The sequence below is a fragment of the Diceros bicornis genome, chromosome 27, assembly GCF_020826845.1.
Source record: "Diceros bicornis minor isolate mBicDic1 chromosome 27, mDicBic1.mat.cur, whole genome shotgun sequence".
Classification (NCBI taxonomy): Eukaryota; Metazoa; Chordata; class Mammalia; order Perissodactyla; family Rhinocerotidae; genus Diceros; species Diceros bicornis.
This window is the reverse complement of record NC_080766.1, coordinates 27,720,676-27,738,784: the sequence shown is the minus strand read 5'-3', so window position 1 is coordinate 27,738,784 and position 18,109 is coordinate 27,720,676. Positions and strand designations below refer to the sequence as shown.

The 18,109-nt window shown below is 38.9% G+C and overlaps 1 protein-coding gene and 1 long non-coding RNA gene across 2 annotated transcripts in view; one reads left to right on the top strand and one right to left on the bottom strand.

Annotated features, from left to right (window-relative positions):
• Positions 1–18,109, bottom strand: part of LOC131392800 (uncharacterized) — a 214,016-nt gene that overhangs the window by 79,549 nt on the left and 116,358 nt on the right. The window contains exon 2 of the long non-coding RNA XR_009215787.1: positions 17,678–17,794. This is a non-coding gene — a long non-coding RNA (uncharacterized LOC131392800). The remainder of the gene's footprint in view (positions 1–17,677; positions 17,795–18,109) is intronic.
• Positions 1–18,109, top strand: part of CYYR1 (cysteine and tyrosine rich 1) — a 108,065-nt gene that overhangs the window by 48,713 nt on the left and 41,243 nt on the right. The window lies entirely within an intron of this gene.

Below are 18,109 nucleotides of genomic sequence, written 5' to 3'. Positions count from 1 at the left end.
CCGAGGGAGAGTGCCATCACAAGTGCCTTTAAAATCGTGATTTGGGCCAGCCCCGGTGGCCTAGTGGTTAAGTTCAATGTGGTCCGCTTCGGCAGCAAAGGTTTGGTTTCCAGGTGCAGACCTACATTGCTCTGTTAGCGGCCATGCTGTGCTGGCAGCCCACATACTAAAACAAACAGAGGAAGATTGGCACGGATGTTAGCTCAGGGCAAATCTTCCTCAGCAAAAAAAAAAAAAAAAAAAAAATCGTGATAAAAACTGTTAGATCATTTAACAGATTCATATCAATACACAACTTTGCGAATCATTTTAAAGGCTTCCCGGCCCACTAAATCCTGCTCATGGAATAGATCAAGATTAGTTAAGTATCTTCTGTAAGGTTTTAAAAATAATATACAGTAAATCTCTATAGTTGGAATATTGCCCACATTGCCAACTGTTATTTTTCTCATAACATAGGTGTCTAATACTGTGGTTGGTCTAATACTGCGGTTGGTTTAAATTCTCGTAATGTAGGTGTCTAAATACTGCGGCGGTGATAAATAAAGGTGAAATCTTTGTTCCAGATGGCATATCGTTTTGACAGAATACCACATAGAACAATAAAACGTCAATGTAAAACTGCAGGTGAATTTTCACTCCAGATAGAATTCGTTTGTACATTGATGACAGTGTAACCTTTTCAATCCATTCCACAACAGATCCTTTACTGAGACAAAACAGCTAACAAGGAGCTCCAAAAAAGAGAAAAACATTATAAACGCTACTTTAGCCTGTTAAAGAAATGCATTGAATTTCTCCCTGAACATAAGCAAATATTTTATTCGATCTCATCATACTTTCTTCTTTGAAATATGATGGTCCTTTCTTCAATTCAGAGGCTATGTGACAGATAAGTTATGTGTAGGTGTATTGCAATGTATGGCATGTATCCAGGAGCCAATGAAACAACATTTTGTTGATCACTCTCTTTGGAACAAGATACATTCAAGAGTTCAATAGAGGTAGCAGTCCTTCAGGAATTCTCTTAAAAAAAAACAGACGGAAATGCCATTACTTGGTCAAAATCAGAATAAATTGAAGGAAGCCATTATTTGCTATTATTGATTGATATGAATTTGAATGCTTCTTTCAGATAAGTTAGTCCTGATGGTTTTTATTGGAATTTGTTTTTGAATTCAGTGTCTACTTGGCCTGCCACTTGTTTACAAAACTTAAGAATTAAGACAACACATGAGCATATCTCCAGGTAAAAACTTACTGGCAGTGCTGTTTCCATTTAACTAGATTTCTTTAGTATATATATAAAGCAATTTCAGTCTGGGCTAAAGATCATGATAGGTTTGTCCACGGGGGGATCAAAGTTGCTAATTTAATCTCTTAAAAATATCCCTCTTCTGGATTAGTGCAATTGCCTCCTACTTCATCTCCCTACTTTATTCTTACTCCCAGCGTTCTCTTCTCAGTCCAGCAACCAGAGCGATTCGCTTCAAAACTCCGAGGTTGGATTATGTCACATCTCTGCTCGAAACCCTTGAGCAGCTTCCCATTTTCATGCAGAGTAAGAGCCAAAATTCTTAAATGGTCTACAAGTCCCTGAGGCCTCTTAACCTCTGATATCATCTCCTCCTATGTTACCTCTTAGGCGCTCCACTTCAGCCATACTGACGCCCTCGCTTGAATATACGAGACATACGCTCCTGCTCTGGCTGTGCCATCTGCCCCGGTGTCTGCTTGGCCAACTCCTTCACCACCTTCAAGTCTTTACTTCTCAACTCATCTTCATCCTTTCCCTTGATCCTCCTTATCCTGCTAACTAATTCTTTTATTCCTTGTAGAATTTAATACCTTCAGACAATATTTATATTTATTTATTTGTTATTTTTATTGCCTGTTTCCCTACTCCTTCCAGAATGTAATCTCTTCAAGGATAGTTATCTCTCAATAATGTATTCCAAACATCTAAAGTAGAACTTGGCACATAGTAGGCTCTTAGTAAATATTTGTTGAAGCAAAGGAATGAATGGATTGGCTCTACAGCCTAAGATTTATGTATTAATTCATTCTGAGGCTACAACAATGAATAAGAAGACATGATCCTGTCCAAAACTGAGTTGGCTTCTAATTTGAGGAACCACATTAAAATGTTTGCCACTGATCACAGACACACCTGAGTAAAGGAGCAGGGATGGTTCTACCAAATTTATTCAACTTCAGGAGAAAAGATCTGTTGCAGGGACTTCAGTGATACTCAAAAAATGTAAATTACTGCCTAATTTTTTAACTCAGGGTCATGCTCTGATCCTGTGCCCTTTCCCTTTCTTAAGGTAGTCAGTTGGTAAGGAACTAAATTGAACCACTGTTTAGTGAGTGCAAAGGCTGAGCTTTAGGAAGATAGCAGTCTGGGGGCATCATGAAGTATAGAGCTGTAAGGAATAAAGTAGCATAATTTCTACTTTTCACAAATGAGGAGATTAAAGCAATAGGTTCAAGAAGTTAGTGTCCTGGACAACCATATCAGGGGGTTTAAGTTTGGATCTCAGATGGTTGCAGATAACATTGTAGCTGATTTCTGCTTTCATAACCCAGACACTGTCTCAGCACTGCCCTCCCAAATGCTCAGGGAGTACCCCACCCACATTTGAAATCAACTCTTCCTTGTTAAAGATCCAGTGTCTTCATCATGGCTGTGTACAGGCAGCGTAGGTGCTGAGACACAAAGACTCGTTGACGTTGTGTGCCAAGACTTCAGGGCTGCGTGAGAAGAACACTGATATACCCTCATGTCACGGTCCATTCAGGCTGCTATAACAGAATACCACGGACTGGGTGGCTGAAACAACCAACATTTCCTTCTCACAGTTCTGGAGACTGAGAAGTCCAAGATCAGTCAGCATGGTTGCGTTCTTGGTCAGGGCCCTCTTCCTGGTTTACAGACAGCTGCCTTCTTGCTAGCGAGATGCGGGGAAGGGCAGTGAGAGAGCAAGCTCTCTGGGCACTAATCCCACTGTGGGGCCTCATCTAAACCTAATTACCTCCCAAAGATCCCACTTCCAAATATTATTTCATTGGGATTAGGGCTTCAACATATGAATCTTGAGGGAACACAAATATTAGTCCATAGCAGTCCCCAAGAAACACCTGTTTGTACCCGTGTGGAAATTTTCTGGGGTCTCTTACGGGTTTAATGGGGAAAGGTCTGGGCTCCCCCCTCCTCCACCCCACCCTACTCCCACCTCTACCAGTATGTCTGATTCCTCATCCACCTGAGTCTTCTCCTTTTAGACAAAAGAATAAAATGGAGAATATTTTTATATAAACTAAATATATCTAAATGGATGAATAAGTTTTCTGCTGCATTTTTCTTTCAGTTGCAAGCGACTTCTGGGAAATAATTAGGTTTATCTGACAGCAGTACTTGAAAGATTAGAAGTAATGCCATATTTAAACTGTGTATAATAACATGAAAAATTTTTAAAAATGAATTCTAGAAGGAATAGGCTCAGATAACCTAGAATAGGGTGTTCTGTTTCTTCCTTGTAATTCACTTTATTGATAGGTACATTATTTTTAGCCTTGATCATAGTCAAAATTATAATTGGATATATTATCCTAGTGAATTCTTAAATCCTGGCTAAACATTTCTTTTATTATTCCCCAGAATCTCTTCATTACTTGTTAGCTTATAGAATAATTTTAATGTTAAGTTAAGCAAAGAGTTTTGAAGCAAATATACCTTAAAATATACAACACATTCTAGAAGCCACTATAAGTGGCTTTAAATTTGACCATTATCGTACATAATATACACAGCTACTATTGTCTATTTACACAGACAATTAAAAATTGATTATATTTTGGGAAGCCTTGGTAAACCTATGAAAACTAGGGAACTTATCATCCAGCAGAATCCATCAGTTTGATATTCTGCCATCAAGATTTTTTTTTTTTTGGTGAGGAAGATTGGCCTTGAGCTAACTAACATCTGTTGCCAATCTTCCTCTTTTTGCCTGAGGAAGATTGTCTCTGAGCTAGCATCTGTGCCAATCTTCCTCTACTTTGTATGTGAGACACCACCACAGCATGGCTTGATGGGTGGCATTGGTCTGCACCCAGGATCCAAACATGAGAACCCCGGGCCACCAAAGCGGAGTGCATGAGCTTAACCACTACACCACCGAGATGGCCCCTATTCTGCCATCAATATTTTAAGGTGCAATTTTCAGAAGAATGTATTTCATGTTTTTAGCTTAATAATGGTGAATTTTCTTGTAGTCGCTGCAAACTCCAGATTATTTTTTCATAATTTAGTATCCTTTGGTTTGGTTGTCCATTAATAAATGCATTCATATTTATCAAATGAGACGAAAAGTCTCTTTATAATATGTTTTTTAAATGTCCTAAATATAAGTTTTGCCCTCTAGTCCAAATTGGCTTTCAAAGGGCCCCTGTGAACTATCAGACTGTCACATTGATGTCAATTATGCAGTAAAAAAATTGTGCAGTTATTTAAATAGAACTTCTTATAAGGATATGTGATCATAGGATGCAAATCAGTATATTTCATTAAAGACTTTGAAAAATAGATTGTATGCCAATAAACGGAAGGTATTTTTACACATTTTACAGATCCTCACCTTGGCTTTGCAAGTAGTATAAAACAAACAGCCATCGTCTACCTTCAATATGCCAACTTCTTCCATTTCATACAACTGCTTCTTTCTAAAGAATTCCAGTGACCAGAAAGAATTGTATTCTAGAAAGAAACAAGTCAAAAATAAGGGGGTGTGGGGCTGGCCCAGTGGTGTAATGGTTAAGTTCGTGTGCTCTGCTTCGACAGCCCAGGGTTCTCCGGTTTGGATCCTGGGTGCGGACCTACACACCGCTCATCAAGCCATGCTGTGGCAGGTGTCCCACATATAAAGTAGAGGAAGGTGGGCACAGACGTTAGCCCAGGGTCAATCTTCCTCAGCAAAAAGAGGTAGATTGGCAGTGGATGTTAGCTCAGGACTAATCTTCCTAACCAAAAAAAATAATAATAAGGGGGTGAATGTGGGAACAAACTTCTAAGGGAAAAATTACCCACATAGAGGAGTCTAAGAAAGTGAAATTTCATTTATACATTATTCTTTAGCACTTATATATATTTTAAACACCTCTTTTGTGTGAATGACTTGATAAGGCACTGTGGAGGATAAAAAGATGTGTGCAAACTCTCAAGTTCTTGGAGTTTATAGTATGCACACAAGTATTATTTCAGATCAAGTACAGAACCATGTAAATATAGAAAGAAATGCTGTAAGAGTGGAGGAAAGAAACATTTCTGAATGAAGAGATCAGAGAGGGTTTTATTGAGGAGATAACATTTAACATAGAGGGGACAAGGTGTACAAGGTGCATTGGAAGACGGTAAGTAGCCCAAGAGGACTGAACAAAATAAAATAAGCCTCGAAAGGAAATTTGCACTAGTTTGTGAAAGGTTTGGAAGGCCAGAAATCTAAAGCAATTGCTTAGAGCAACCAGTATGTTCTTAGATTATTTCATGTACCTGTTGGCATGTGGGACATAGTATCCATGAGTTGTGTGTTCAATAAGCCAGCAATAGAAGAGACAAAAGCTATCTAACTTACAAGGAAAAAACTAGAGAAAACATGAGAAAAATTAGTACTATCACACTTACCATATTGAATTGTAAAAAGATTTCCCTTTTATAATTTCTCTATCTTCATTATTCATTTATAAATACTTTTATTGAAGAAGTGTGATGCAGTGGTGGGGAGCAGGGGAAATTGGTTTGGGTTCACTTAGGCCTGCCTTCACATCTCAGCTCCACTACTTAGTTATAGTCTCTCTAAGCCACAGTTTCCTCATCTGTAAAATGGGGATAATGCTGTTCCTTGCAGAGCTCCTGTGCCTGCTAAATGAGACATTGTAAGTAAAAGCCTTATCACAGGGCCTGATGGGTGGTTAGTGCTCAAGAAAAGTTAGTTCCCTCTCACCCTGGCCCTTTTCAGTCTCTGCTCTGTCCCTTTCTCTGAGTCCCTTGTCTTCTCTGACAGCTAGGGCCACTTAATCCTTCTTCATAGGCTTCTCTGCTCTATAGATCCTAGAATTAAATCTAAACCTAAGCAAGAGTAATTTAAGGAGCCTCTACCCAATATTTGGGACTCAGCTCAGGTCACCAACTTGGTAGTGGTTTAGCTCTGATCTTGAGTGTTGGTTCTGCCTTTGGACTTCTGTCCAGTCACCTCCGTAGAACCCCAGTCTTTCTAAGGAGCCTTTATCTTCTTGCCAAACAACACAGCCCCCACTTTATCTCCTTTTCTATTTACTCTGTTGACCTGGACCCTGGTCTGGTTCATGGAATTTTGCTACTTGTAATGAACATGATGTTGTTTAGGGCCTGAGTGGTCTTCAGCATACTGCCTGCTTCTGGATTGGGTCTTGGGCTTGTGCCCGTCAAAGCTCTTGTTTTTTTTTTATAGAACTGAGCCACCTCTCCCCACAGCAGCTTTATTAGAGCTCTCACTTGGGTCTTTTGCCATGCCACTGGAATTTCCTCTGGATCCTGCAACTGAGGAAGTATGTGATTGCATGTGTGCTGAGGCCTGGCACAGTTCCTGACACTAGCCCCTCAGTCTGCAGAGATCTGTACCAGGCTTGGCCACATCCACACCATTCTTAAAGCTACAGAGATGACTAAGATAAGTCCTTATACTTAAGGACCATATAATAGAGTAGAGGAAATGAGACAAATGCAAGACTAGTATAGTGCAAGGCAGGAGATGGTGAGTGTGTCAGAGAAGGTCAAAACACTGTGTGAATTCACAGAAGCAGGAAATCACAGTAGGTTGACACATGTCTGAGCTGCCATGTTGAAAGTGACATTTGAGCTGGGCTTTCAGTGTTGGATGAGGTATCAACAAACAAAGAAGAACACACAGCTAGAACAAAGAAGCAACATGAACAGACACGGGGTACTGAGGAAAGAGTAAGTAGTAGAGAGAATTCTCTAGAGAGAATCTGGTCTGGCTATAGGTTATGGAAAATCTTAAATGCCTGGCTAGGGAAAAAGTCCTTAATATGATGAGTGTTAGGGATGAGGGCTGTAGTATGCAGCCACACAGGCTGTACACTGCTCAACTCCAGGGGTCCCACGTTTATACACTGGGGGTTGGCAAACTTTTTCTGTTTTATCTGGCCAGATAGTAAATATTTTAGGCTTTGCAGGCCATGTGGTCTATGTTGCAAACACTGACCTCTGCCTTTGTAGCCCAAAAGAAGGCACAGACAGTATGTAAACAAATGAGCATGGATGTGTTCTAATAAAACTTTATTTATGGACACTGAAATTTGAATTCACAAAATATTATTCTTTTGATTTTTTCAATGCGTAAAGATACATGCACCCCGGTGTTCATTGCAGCATTATTCACAATAGCCAAGGCTTGGAAGCAACCTAAGTGCCCATCAAGGGACGAATGGATGAAGAAGATGTGGTGTATATACACAATGGAATACTACTCAGCCATGAGAAACGATGAAATCCAGCAATTTGTGACAACATGGATGGACATGGAGGGTATTATGCAAAGTGAAATAAGTCAGAGGGAGAAGGTCAAATACCGTATGGTCTCTCTCAAGTAGCAGATAAAAACAACAACAAACAAACACATAGAGACAGAGATTGGATTGGTGGTTACCAGAGGGGAAGGGGGGAGGGAGGAGGGTGAAAGGGATAATTCGGCACATGTGTGTGGTGATGGGTTGTAATTAGTATTTGGGTGGTGAACATGATGTAATCTATGCAGAAATAGAAGTATAATGATGTACACCTGAAATTTATACAATGTTATAAACCAATGTTACTGCAATAAACAAAATAAATAAATACATAAATAAAAATGTAAAAAAATGTTCTTAGCTCATAGGCCATACAAAAATGGTCAGCAGGCCAGATTTGGCCCACAGGTTATAGTTTGCCAACCCTGATACAGACTCAATGTGAATGATACTCCTGGAGCTATAAGACACAGGGGCCCTGGTGGAAAGCCATCAATGATGTTTATCAAAGACAAGCATGATACTGTCAAATCTGAATAAGAAATACATTAGTGGGAAGAGAGATGTGAGATAAGAAACCAGTTCTGAGACTACTGCCATAGTTCAAGCTGTGTGTGTGTGTGTGTGTAGGCGCATGTGCTATTTTTGACACATTTTTGAACTGCCATGTAGAAAGTGACATTTGACCTGGACTTTCTGTTTTTCTACCCTCTCTATTCCAAAACATCTATGCAATGTATGACCCTCAACTTGGTACTGTGACCAGCCCTCTGAATGTCTTTTATAAAAGAGAAAGGCAGAAGTATCTCAAGAGAAGAAAAGGAAGAAAGCGATCCTTCTCATGGTTGTAATCTTTGGGGGGCGGGTAAGTAACCCAAACCCTGGAGTCAAAGCAGTAGTATAAGTTGTCAGCAAAAGGAAACAAAGGAGCATTCACGTTTCAATAACCTGGTCCTATTTTATCACATCGCATAAAACATCTTACAAAATTCACTGTGCTTTCCGTTGCTCTCCGTTTTACAAGTCAGCACTTGAGTGTGTGTCAGAAATCTTGGTTCGGTGACCTTCTGCTTCAGGAGGCTTTATCTCGTTGTTGGTATGCTGTCTGCATTCCAGCATGTGGCTGTGGGTATCTATTTGTGGCTGGGCTTATCGAATCCTCTTCTTTTGCTCATCCTGGTAGAGTTATGTGGGCCAATGACTCGGCAGGAAAATTCCGTGACAAGCTTCAATTAGAAGATTCTTACATGGATTTTTGTGTGTTAGTTACGCTAGTACTGACTGCTCTCTGGTCTCTAATATTTTAGGCTGTCAATCTATGACCTTAAATGACAGTAAAGATGTTCCTGAAGTTTAGTATCTGTGCGTACAGTACTATTACTAGCAACAAGAAACATCTTCTGAACTAGAATAATGGGTGGAGGTTCTACAGAGGCAAATATCTGCTTAATATAGGAAATACTTTTCCGTCAGATATAGATACATACAAATAGGATGAGATTTCTCATAGATAATAAATAGCATGTTAAGTTAATAAGAAATTCTCCACAGGGACAATTTGTTAATATGGTAGGGAATTGGAACAGGTGACTTGGACTCCTTCTATCATCACATTGTAGGATTCTACTGAGTTTTCCAGAGAACCCAAAGCACATTTTAATAGTAGAATCCACATCTTTGAGTATTTTGCATTAAATGTATTTAAAAGATTAGATTTTGCTACTTATGAGATTTCTTTGTTTTTTTTTTTTTTGTGAGGAAGATGGGCCCTGAGCTAACATCTGCCAATCCTCCTCTGTTTGCTGAGGAAGACTGGCACTGGGGTAACATCCATGCCCATCTTTCTCTACTTTATATGGGACGCCGCCACAGCATGGCTGGATGAGTGGTACATTGGGTGTGCACCCGGGATCTGAACCGGCCAACCCCTGGCAGCCGCAGCAGAGCGTGCGCACTTAACCGCTTGCACCACCGGGCTGGCCCCGAGATTTCTTTGAATATAGAAAACTGACAAATAGAATATCATTATTATCATTAACATTTTATCATCATCAACAATCTTGAGATGACGAACAAAATAATTATGTATAAATTTAGTATCTTTTTGAAGTCTGACAACAAATCTACTCATTAATTACCCAAATCTATAAAAACTAATGTTATTAAAAGAATTTAATATACTCTTAAATATATTCTGGTGAGATTTTTGAAATAGCTGATATTTGGTCAATATTACACCTTGTCCTACATACACATCAATCCTTGGAACATATGGTTAACTTTGTTGCACAATAGCTGATCCAAGAGGATGCCCTCAAGTGATGGAACATAAGATACCAAACAAGCTGTGTGTATTGGATTCATTCACTCTTGAAGGCAATGATAACACAAAAGTATCTTCATAGTCTGCAAACTCAGGCTTTCAGTAATCTTTAATGTTTGTTATATCTCTGAATTTCCTTGACATTTTCTTCATGCTCCATACATAGAAAACACACCAATGCTGATACTTAAATAGCTCCTTACTTCACTGCTTAGGTATCATAGCTGTTAAGCCAGCAGATCTGGAAATGGTACCATTCTCTATGGCTCTAACAATAGGATAACTTATCAATGTTAATGTAAAATAGGAGTATACTTTATTTTATCTCATTCAGGCAGGTTTTCTATGCTTTGTACTGAATTATTTATGTACTTACATTTGAACAGTAGCCTAAATTTGGTAATTCTGTTTGTACACCTTTATAGTTGGAACTCACAAATCCCTCTGATGTAAATAAGCAGGATATGTATTATTTCCCTTATTTTGTGGATTTGAAAACAGAGTCCCAGAGGTGGTAACTGACTTACCCAAGGCCACATGGTTAGTGATTGGTTCAACTGGATCTTATGCCCAGCTCTGCTGAAACCTACTCCTTTGCTCTCTCCATTGCATCACGCTGCATCTTAAGATCATTCCAAAGTTGGCTGCTATGGTAGACCTGAGAAGTGATCCCCAATATCCAGGTCCCCTCTCCTTCTACGGCACTTAGAAGACTATACTTCCTAGCCAGCCCTCTCATAGTTAAGTGGGACCATGGACTAGCTCGGACCATTGGACCATGAGCAGAAATGATGTGTGTCACTTCTGGCCTGGATTAGGTAACAGCTTCTGTGGGACCTTTCAACACTCTCTCTTGGCCTTTGTTGGTAAGCATGGAGGCCGTATGTTGAAATAGTGGAGCCATAGATGCAAAGAGCCTGAATCATTGAGTCACTGCATGAAGGAAAGCTGTCTTGGTAAGTCGACTGACTTAAGCAGACTTTGATTGAGAAAGAAAAAAACTTTCTCAGTTAAACCATGGAGATTTGGCAGCATAAGCTCGGCCTATCCTAATACAACTCATCTAGACCCTTTCTACAGCTGCTATCAGTGCTTTACCCATTATCTCCCAATATACCATTATCTCCCATTAAGATGTTTAAAGAAAGGAGAAAAACTGCTCTTTGGTGCTATGGAGAAAACAAGCAGAAGGTGATAGGGATTGGTTAGGTTTAGGTGCCACAATTTTACATCAAGTTTGAAGGAAGGACTCATTTAAAGGATAACATTTGACCAACAATTCAAAGCCATGTAGACATCTGCAGGAAATGCACTCTAGGCAAAAGGGAATTGTCAAGGATCTGATGTTTGAGGAGGAGCAAAGAGGCCAGTGTAGCTGAAATACAGTAACTGGGAGAGGGGGACAGTAATGAGAAATGAATTCAGAGAAATAAGAAGGAAGAGGCACTTCATGGAGGGCCTTGTGGGTTATTATAAGGACTTTGGCTCTTACTCTGAGTGAAATCAGAAGCCATTGGGAAGTGTGGTGAGGTGTAGTGACGTGGTTTGATTTATATGTTTAAAGGACTGTCTTCCAAAAGCATATTCATGATACTAAACAGTTATGTACAATGGATAATATCATTGCAATATAATCCTGGCTTTGCTCAATTGTCGTTGTGATCCATGAGTAATTCTCATCAAACCAATGCTGGTGGTGTTAACTCACAGTGCAAATTATATTGATGACAATCAGACTTCTGTCTAAGTTTCCCAATGACACCCTAGGCTGCAGTGCCCTGATTGGAAACACTTGCCATAAAGCTATCAAAGAAATCCTTACAAGAGTCTTTATTTTCCTGAACCTCCACTGTAAATCATCAAAAAATAGTTGGATATAATTTCATATTTTTATGAAACCAGCACTTGGAGTGTCCTAGGTATTGACAGAGGGAATGTATTGATCTCACCAACTGTTTACTTTGTCATTTCCACCTGGAGACCCAGAAGACACGTTTGGCTCAGTATCTGCAAAAATAAAACCATTCCCACCACCATCTACCTACTTCAGAACTTATGCCACTGTATTTCTTTTCTCAGTTGAAAACTCCATTACCACAGTAACTCAAGTCAGAACCCCCAGAGATTGGTAACCATTTCTAAAAGTTCTTTCTCCTACATACCTCTCAAATCTGCCCTTTCCTCCATCTTCCTCCAACACAACTTCAAATCTAGCCCTCATTCCCTCTCTTGTGACTGCGGGCACAGCCCCTAACGGGTCTCTCAGGCCCCGTTCTCTCACTGCACACTGCCACAGGGAACATCTTTCTAAAACACAGATCTGGTTGTGTCACTCTCCTCTCTGCAAGGAATGAGCTAAACTCTTTGGGCTTAAAGGTCCCTCATCATCAAGTTCCTGCCTGCATTTTTAGTGACATCTCTTGCCGCTTCTAGATGGCGACTTTTGCTGCAGCCACGCAAGGCTGCTTGTTGTTTTCCAAACATCGTAAGCTATTTCACACATCTGTGACTTTGCGTATGCCCTCTGCTGCAATATTTTTTCACCTTGTCTAACTGGCAAATTCCTACTGCTTTCAGCCTCTGTATATGTCATGCCATTTGTGAAGTCTTCTCCGATCTCCCCTCCAGGTAACTTTATTTCCACGGTGACTTTGAGCTTACACCTGTCACCCCCATAGGACAACTCTTTGTATGCCAAGCCCCTAAGACAGAGGCATAGTAGATACATAGTAGGTGCTCAGTCCATGTTGAATGAATTAATATTCTGTTGCCTGGTGTTAACATAATTAAGAGTATGTCACGTCTGTATCTCAAGATCCATCCTGTGATGCTCAGTGGGTAGAAAGTGGCGTTGTGTTGCCATATCCTTTGTGAGGGAAACTGTAGTAATTTCTTTCAGCAGCTTGTTGGGTAAGTTAAATGAACAGTACTTTAATATGAAACTTGCTCTTAGTCAGGATTTGGATTTTTTCGGCATTTTGTTGCTCCACATTGATTTATCTTTGTAATTCTTCTTTGGCTTGCCGCCGTTGTTGTTAAATGATTACCATTCTTCTTAGGGCTGTCCGCATTTTCTTGTGCACTAGATGCTTTGGCTATGAAGGGGAAACCTGCTGAGAAAAATCAGCCTCTAGTGTCTTGATTCATACGGGGATCTGAAATTTGTGTAAAAATAGATTTCATTAAAGAGCGCAGCTATTCTAAAATTAATAATCAAATAATGGGGAAAGTAAAGACGCCTGATTTTTTTTAAGGGATCGCATTTCGGGGATACAATCTTGTTCAGTATTTATATTTGGCTTTTTTCTTATAACAGAACAGCATATGTTCTGAGTTAGGACATTGCTGTTCTTGCCTCATCAACTTGAAAACACTCTCTAGTCAGCATAAAGCATGTTTGGTTGAATACTGCAATAATATGCTGTTATAGCTGGTGGCTGAGTCATTGGTTTGTACAGGATTGGTACTGTAAAGAACTGAATCATGTGTCTCGTGTCAAAATTGACTGTGAATTTTAAAGCCAAAAGTAAAATGAATTCTTGAGCATGCTCAAGTGAAAAATCACAGCAATCTGTGGGCTGAGGGTTTTTGTAGCTACTATTTGATTTTTTTTTCCAAGTTGCATTATTATAATCTTCATATTTTCATGCAGCAAGTGGAAAAATCCAAGCTCAGAGCTCACTGGCACTGTTTTGAAAAGGATGATATCAGAAATGATTCTAGTTTCTCTGTGATCAGGTATCAACCTTGATCCTCTGTTCTTTACAGGCTTCATTTGCTTGATCGAGTTACCAGTGTCAAGTGCTCAAATGAGGGGCCAGGGTCATTTTAGCAAGTAGGCATCCACCTAGATTGGGTAGGGGGTCTCCAGAGGTCCATGCACTTTATGATCCTGTTTCTGGAAGGTTCACAGCATGGGCACCTGGATCAGGTATCCAAGGTAAGATTCAGGGCATAGGAAACACTGATGATAGAAACGCATGGAAAGCTGCTTCAGACCAGGAACACTGAGCTCATTCTTCTGTTGCATTATGATTTAAATCTAAAACTGGAGCCAGAAAAATCTTCTTTGGGAGAGTTGAGTTTGAGAGTGTAGCTGCCCCTACAGTTCACCTTCAGGTCTTAAAGCTCATTTTCTCTGTCTCCTTACTTAGCCTTGGCCCAGGATGCTTTGGAGAACACAATACAATGATGGTTGAGAAAATAACATGGATAGAGTTTGTGAATCAAAAAATGCAGTGAAACATGGTTAACATAATAGGGGGAAAGCCCCCTAAATGTCAGAAGGATGTCATAGTTCATAAGCCGTTCATGTCTGGAGAATACTAGACATAGTGCCGATTAATTAGATTAGGGGCACATTAATGATTAGATGACTGTAGGTTACAGGCAAGGTGACATAGAATGTGAGTAAAGTAAGAGCAATGGGTTAGGAGTCAAGTCTAGCAAGGGAAGAGAATGAGGGCTTCAAATTTCTCAATGGTCCATTTTGTAGATTAGGAAGGGAATCTGAAGCCTCATGTCATCAACAGAAGAGTGATTGCCTTTGAGGGGTGGGTGGTATATTGACTGTGAATTCTAAATTCTTAGAATTGTGGGCACAAGAGGGCTTATTGAGGTAATGGATAAATTCTATACATTAGTGGGATGGTGGTTACATGGCATATGCACAAAATCTTAAAATTGATCAAGCAGCACATTTAATATGCATGTACTTTACTTATGTAAATTACACCTCTATAAAGAATAAACAAAGCAGAGATGGGGAAGAACTGGGCAGGACCTTGATTTTATACTTCTCCCAAGAATAAATAGCTCCTAATGTAACCCTGTCTCTGTTTCTTCTCTCATACCTATGAAAAGCATTTGTTGTTAGTGCCATCAGGTCTATCGACTCCTAGCAACCCTGTGTACAGCAGAGAGGACCCCTGTGTGGTCTTCTCGTGTTATCCTCTCACCTTCTGGCACTATATCACACAATGCTCCACTGCTATTCATAGGGTTTTCGTGGCCAATTTTTTCCAAAGTGAGTGGCCAGGTCCTTCTTCCTTGTCAGTCTCAGTCTGGAAGCTCCACTGAAACCTGTCCACCGTGGGTGACGCTGCTGGTATTTGAAATCCCAGTGGCATAGCTTTCAGCATCACAGCAACACGCAGTCATCACAGTATGACAACAGACGGTGGTGTGGTTCCCTGACCGGGAGACAAACCTGGGCTGCGATGAGAGCACAAAATCTTAACCAGTAGACCACCAGGGCTGGTTATAAAATGCATTAAAAACCATTTTTGTTTGTTTTTTTCCGCATTAACCTAGTTTCTTCAGAATGTGCCCTTTGTATGGTGTTATGTAGACAATAACTTCCCGTCATTTTCTTAAACAGCAGTTCATGATTAGCAATATGGCTCTGGAACTGCACTCAAATTCAGTCTCAGAACTTTATGATCATATTGATTTAATTTAACTTAATAAGAATGGTAACGATAACAGCTCGTATTTATTAAGCACTTGTAATGTTCCAGACACTCTGGTTACATACATACTCATTTCATTTCCTAACAACCCTTTGAGTTAAGTACAATAAATATTTTTCCCATAAGAAAATTGAAGTTTAGTGAGGTTGAGCAGCCAAAGCATGGTCACGCTGTGAAACGTGGCAGAAATTTAGGTCTGTCTGTTATCTCAGCACAATCCCAGGCTTCTGGAATATACGACCTCCCTGCAGCCTCCAAATTATCATGTAGAAGTACATCTTTATTTGCAACTCAAGATTTTATTGCTTTTTACATGCTTAGGGATAAAAAGTTTGGGAGGAAATATTAATTCTAAATAATTTACCATATCTTGGTGACCATGAGGCATCATATGCAAAACAAAATGTACTTAGTAGCATCAAAACCATAAAAGTTTAGCGAAGAGGGGTCATTTTTTCTTTCCAATTTTATTTCTGAGCTGTGTTTTAATTCACATAAAATTCCCAGTTTACAGAATTGTTTTCCTTTGAGCATAAACATTTTAAAAATCTTTTAGCTATCTTTCAAAAATGCAAAATATATCCTGAATACAATCCTTACTTTTAAACAGAGCACACCTTCCACCATATATGAATCTGTTCTTGATCCTTGGACACTACTAGACCTCTCAGACCCTATTCAGAAGGTCCCAAGTTGATAAGGAGTTCTTTTTAGTTTTTTTTACTGTTTATCTGTATTATTATATTCCAAAATTGTTATTATATTGTCATTATTTAGAAGGCATCCTGATTTTTTCTAAGTTTAAGATGTACAGCATAATGACTTGGCATATGCATATACTGCAAAATTATTGACACAAGCAGTTTAGTTAACATCCCTCACTTCATATAGTTACCAAAAGAAATTTTTTTCCTTGTGATGAGAACTCTTAGCATCTACTCTCTTAGCAACTTTCAAATATACCACACAGCATCGTTAACTAGAGTCATCCATCATGTTGTATGTTAAATCTCCAGTACTTATTTATCTTATAAGTGGATGTTTGTACCTTTTGATCACCTTCACCCAATTCCCCCTCTCCCACCCCCCGACTCTGGCAACCACAAATCTGATCTCTTCTTCCATGAGCTTGCTTTTTTTTTTAGATTCTACATATAAGTGAGATCATATAATATTTGTCTTTCTCTGCCTGACTTATTTCACTTAGCATAATGCCTTCAAGGTCCATCCATGTTGTTGCAAATGGCAGGGTTTCCTTCTTTTTTATGGCTGAATAGTATTTCATTGTATGTGTGTGTATATATATCCATCTGTTGATGGACACTTGCATTCTTTCCATGTCTTGGTTATTGTGAATAATTCTGCAACAAGCATGGGGGTGCATATATCTCTTCCACATAATGATTTTGTTTCCTTTGGATATAAACCAAGAAGTGGAACTGCTGGATCATGTAGTAGATCTATTTTCAATTTTTTGAGTAACTTTCATACTGTTTTCCATAGTGGCTGCACCAATTTACATTCCCAGCAACAGAGCGCAAGGGTTCCATTTTCTCAGCACCCTCACTAGCACGTTATCTCTTGTTTTTTTGATGCTAGCTAGTCTAACAGATGTAGGTGATATCTCATTGTGGTTTTGATTTGCATTTCCCTAATGATTAGTGATGTTGAGCATTTTTTCATGTACTTGTTGGCCATTTGAATATCTTCTTTGGAAAAATGTCTATTCAGGTTGTTTGCCTATTTTTTTTATTGGATTATTGGGGGTTTTTTTGGTTTCTGGGGGTTTTTTGCTATTGAGTGGTATGAAGTCTTTATATATTTTGGATATTAACTCCTTATCAGATATATAGTTTGCAAATATTTTCTCCCATTCTGTAGGTTGCCTTTTCATTTTGTTGATTGTTTTTAGATAAGGAGTTCTTATAACTGCATCTTATTTCATTTATCATTGACTTTTTTCACACTTGTTCTTATGCCATTTTATTGAATTTACTGCTTCAAAACTCCTTCGGGCTAAAGAGAATGTTAATAGACAAATAATAGACCTAAAAACACAGATAATAGAGCTTTTTAGAATAGTTCTTAAAATTAGAATAAATAAACAATGTAGGAAGACCTGAAATGTTGTCCTATTTTTTAAAATGTGCAGATTTTATTTTTTTTGTCCCCTCTCCATTCTGCATGGATTTGTAAAATTTCAGTTTTTCCGAGGGTATTTTTTGCATCCTTTGCTTCCTATACTTTAGTCGTTATGATTACCTGAATAGGTAATATCCAGACAGGTGTTTTCTTGTGACTTTAAAAAAATGTTACTTACTTGGAGCAAGCTGATGATTTCTGTCAGCTCCTCATTAGATGTCTTAAATCTCCAAGAGGCCACAGCAGTAGATGTTCTTCAAGAGTGGTCTCCAGGCAACGGGATTCCAGGCAGATACTGCAGAGGACACAAAAGTGAACACAAATAAGATGAAACAGTGAGTTGGAAAAAGGAAGAATTCAGAAGAAGTGTAGACATATTCGATATATATATATCAGAACATTCTAGTGTCTTGGAGAGAAGACTTAAAAGGAAAATTTTCCATCTACCATTAATTTCTTAAATGAGAAATGGGATTTTTAGTTTTTTATTCAGGACTTAATAGAATTTGAATTTTTATCAATAAAATGTAATGTTCAATAACATACTCTTAAAATATAATTTTGATCGTATACCTAAATTATTTTCTTTTTTAAAGAGTGAAATAAGTGG